The following is a 4544-nucleotide window of genomic DNA, read 5'->3' as shown; positions in this document are numbered from 1 at the left end:
GACAAGCTTTGCCACTGGTTCCGTGGATACAGAAAGTTGCCTGCCTCCGCCAGCTCATCCCAGAGCAAATCTGTATTGAAATAAATTTGGAAGTAAAATATGAATTAAAATCATGACCCAGTTCCCATCATTAGCAAAACTTGCTGGCTTTGCTGGGGCCAGGATTTGCTTCCAGAAGCAGGCCTTGATTTTGGCAGAAAGGCTGAGTAAATATGTCCAGTTCTTCTTTTTCGCGATACTGCTCTACCACTGCTTGAAGAGTTGCTCAGGACCTCAGTCAGCTGCTCCACCAGCCTGTCGCCAAGCTCTCTACGTACGGGCAGCTGTGTATTCACTGTAGTTTCTGATATTCTGGGGGACAGGCAGCAAAAACTGGATGGTCACAGATGCCCTAACTACGTTCCTGAGCCCTGCACAGCTCTTGGGGAGCAGCTTTCTCTCTGGCGTGCAGCTCCCGTGCAGAGAAAACGTTTGCGTTTCTGAACGTGCAAACCTTTATTTCATAAGCAAACATGTCTAAATCCTTCTGCTAATGCGTCGTTTTGACAACAGACCAGCTGTAAGGTCACGTGCTTCTGTTTGTTCCCACTATAATGCTGAGCAGCAGTGATGGGGGGATGAATGATGGGGGCTTCTACTCAAACACATGCTTCTTTGTTTGGTTTATGCGTAACACTTGATTAATTAGATCAAACTCCTCCGGAGCGGGACTTAAGAGGCCAAATTCTTTTAATGTGACTCTGAGGTGACTAATACAAGTGATTTCTCTGAGGTGTTCTGTGGTCTCAATTTACTTATCACCCGAACGGCAAGAATGGGATTTACCCCTCAGAGGATGCTCCTTGAAATCGAACGACCAGAAATGCGTTGCTGGGAGATTTTCCTCCTCATTTGTGCCATTTGCGTTGGAGCCCGTGCAGCCTGCGCAGACGTACTGAGCAGCACAACCTGAGGGATTGAGGTGGTCTAATGAGAACATGTGTTACTTGTTCTATCGGTGTAGTTTACCTGTAGGGACTGATTTTTTTGGAAGAGACTCAAGCCTGGCGATTCAGTTATGCAGTGGTTTATGTTATTCACTGAGTTAATGTTAATTAACGTGACTGTCTTGTTTGTGCTTCTCGGATTATTGGGGTACGAAGTGTGTTTAGAAGATGAGCACTGCGAATATGCAAACTTTCATACAGCAGCTGGAATACAGGCAGTACAGATGCCCGATGGCATCCAGTGGCTGATGTAAAAATCACTGCGTGTCTAAGTAGGTCTATAAATAATTAATTTTTTAGAAATGCCTTTAGAACTGTTGCTTGCTGGTTCTCCTACTAACAGGGAGGAAAGCCCTTGGAAAGCCACTGGAGAAAGAGCAGCCGTAGCCTGTGGGAGTCGGACACCTTTTGTGAAAGTTCAGACACATTCCCATTGAACTGTGCCTGAGCTGAGTTATCGTGAAAAGTAAATAAATTCTGTCTGTCTGGTGTATGTACATTGGAAGGTGTTTTAGGGCGAGGTCTCCGCTGCTCTGCACCTTGATGGTGTCAAGTTCGATGTTTGCTGCTGGGGCCCTTGGAGTGCTGCATCCAGCTGTGGAACCCTCAACATCAGAAGGGTATTGACCAGTTGGAGCGAGTCCAGAGGAGGCCATGAAGATGCTCAGAGGGCTGGAGCACCTCTGCTATGGGAACAGGCTGAGAGAGTTGGGCTTGTTCAGCCTGGGGAAGAGAAGGCTCCGGGGAGACCTTATAGCACCTTCCAGTACCTGAAGGGGCTACAAGGAAGCTGGGGGGGACTTTTTACAAGGGCCTGTAGTGACAGGACAAGGGGTAACGGGTTTAAATTGAAAGTGGGGAGGGTTAGGTTAGATATCAAGAAGTTCTTCCTGGAGAGGGTGGGGAGGCACTGGAACAGGTTGCCCAGAGAAGCTGTGGATGCCCCATCCCTGGAAGTGTTCAAGGCCAGGCTGGATGAGGCTTTGAGCAACCTGGTCTAGTGGAAGGTGGCCCTGCCCATGGCAGGGGGGGTGGGACTAGATGATCTTTAAGGTCCCTTCCAACCCAAACCATTCTATGATTCTGCTACAATATGTATTATAGAAAATGCCTTTTCTTCCTGCTGCAGGGACCAAAGTGTCTGTTTTGATTCTGTCAAAAATATTGCATGGCAGCGTCCATTGAGCGTCAAGCTAGTAAGTGTGTACGTATACATGTCAAAAGCCTTTTTTGCTGCATAATGTAGTAATTTGGAAAAATAAATTGGTGTAGTGGAGGGGCGTCAGAGTTTGAAACTTTTCAAAGCAGCGTTTATGTATTTATACCATCTGCCGCAGAATTACAAATGGACGAAGCTCCACTTCCAGTGAGGCTGTCTGGGAGCTTTCCCTCTGCCAGAAATTCCCTGCCCTACCGCATCCAGAACTTTGAGTTGGTGCTTCTCAGGGTGCCCTCACACAGCGTTAACGACCTTGGTGGGAGCCCAAGGCTTTGACCCACCCGTGTGGGTGACGGGCCTGCAGGGCATGATCCGCCAGACGAAACGCACGTTTCACTGACCAGTCTGGAAGCACCTTCACGCCTCAGCACCTGCGTTGGGCTGGGACTCGTCAGACCACCCTGGAGGAGGCAGGGCTGGGACCCTCTGCGCCACCGCACGTCATCAGCTCCGGGTGGGCGGCACCACCCCGCGCAGGGGAAGGTGACGGTCCCAAAACCCCTGTGCACATCACGCAGCTGGTGCTGACCAGTCATGCCTTGGCTGGGCGTCTTGGAGCTGGGCAGTTTGGAACACCCACGCTTTGCCCGCTCCAAGGCGCCGTGGCTGTCCCTCTAATCTACTGTCCCTCCCCAAGAGCGTGTGTGTGTTGGGGAACACCAGGGGCAGCGCCAGACTTGCCAAAATCTGCCCAAAGCACCGCTGCTGGTCAGCAGAAGGCTGTTGCCCGTCCCTGGGACAGCAGGGTGGAGAGTCTGCATGTTGTAGGTGCCTGAAGCTTTGCAGCCCAGCCCTGGGGCCATGCAGGGTGCTGCAGAGGAGCTGCCACCAGCGCAACGGCCAGGTTCTGGGCGATTGGATGAGGGCAGGAAGTCTGTGCCTGGGAAAGGGGGCACGTGTGGAGCCGTGGGCGGGGAGGGAAGCACAGCCTTTGGCTGTGCTCCGAGGCCACCTTGCCCATGGAAGCTACGGGCTTCTGACTAACCATTTTTGGTGCAATTTATATTTCTCTTTGGGATAACTGTGACAGTTACGTGAGCTGGGCAGCCCCTCAGCACTTCACAATCCAGGAGGCCGGGCAAGAAGCTGAGCAGCATTGCCCCCCGCTCCCAGTCCATGCCCCCCAAAGGGGTGTTCTGGGCAGTCGCCTTCACACCCCAAGGGGTGCTACACCCCGGCCCTGTGCTCTGCCCGGCCATCCCCGCACTTCGGAGTTCTCAAGCAGAAACAAAATGGTCAAGGGATTACTTTGGTTTCCTTCCACAATTAGGGAATTTTCCACAAAAACTGTTGGTTTTGCTGACCTTAATGGCCTTTTCCCACACAAAAGATTCTATGATTCCGTAAGCAGCGGCACTGCAGTATGGTGAAAGCTCCATGTGAAGGGATGTGTCTGGTGCTTGAATTTGCAATATTAAATCTAAACGTACCTTCACCCTTTTCCTTTTTCCCTGTTAATTTTGGTGGGGATTTTTATAAGGAATTAGGAAGGTTTGAAAATGCAGGAAAAAGGGCTTGAATGTTTTTCAAAATAGGGGATGATTCATATTTATAAAAATATCACTAGAGCAATTCAGATGCTCCTTCTCTCGTTAGGGCTCATTTTGAAGATGATAATTAGAGCAAATCCGATATACATCGCCCAAGCCCAGGCAGGAAAAAAAGTGCTTCTAATGGAATCTTGAAACCATGTCTGTGTTTTAGACGCATCCTTTGGACGTGCCACCACACATATGTCCATGGAGAGTAGACAGTTCGGAATAAAACAGGGTCCCCATTTGCTGCTAATGAATTCTGACTCCAGCTGGCAAAAATCTTATCTGATCTCATCCGATTAGCCCCATGAGATCAGCGTCTTTTATTGAGTCCAACCGAGTGGTCTGCATTTAAAAAACAAATCTTGGCATCTCTCTCGTTTTTATGATGTGGCTTTGGGATATAGAGATAATCTAATCAACCTGAAATTATGACTCAGGCTTCTAATGAAGCTTGAAATTACAGAATCTTGAATGTCACGTCCCTGTCAGGCTTGCTATTAGGTGGCAGAAGAGATGTCACCAGCACCTTGCGAGTACATGGACCTCGTTTATTGTTGTTGTTTATTACCCTGTTTGTAAAGTACCTACAGCCCACAGCCACTCCCCGGTCTCATGGCATTAAGCACCGACCGGCGATACGGTTAATATCGCTCCTCTAAACGGCTGACACTTTCAGTAAAGGAGCTGAGTTACGCCGTGGGGTAGGTGGGGGCAGGCATGGGGATGGGGTGCAGGGACCCCCGGCCGCCCGAGGATGCTCTCAGGCAGCTGGAAGCACGCTCCCAGCCAGGTGGCCGCTCG

The sequence above is a fragment of the Eurypyga helias genome, unplaced genomic scaffold, assembly GCF_000690775.1.
Source record: "Eurypyga helias isolate BGI_N326 unplaced genomic scaffold, ASM69077v1 scaffold33557, whole genome shotgun sequence".
Classification (NCBI taxonomy): domain Eukaryota; kingdom Metazoa; phylum Chordata; class Aves; order Eurypygiformes; family Eurypygidae; genus Eurypyga; species Eurypyga helias.
The sequence above is the reverse complement of the archived record's forward strand: the minus strand, read 5'-3'. Positions refer to the sequence as shown.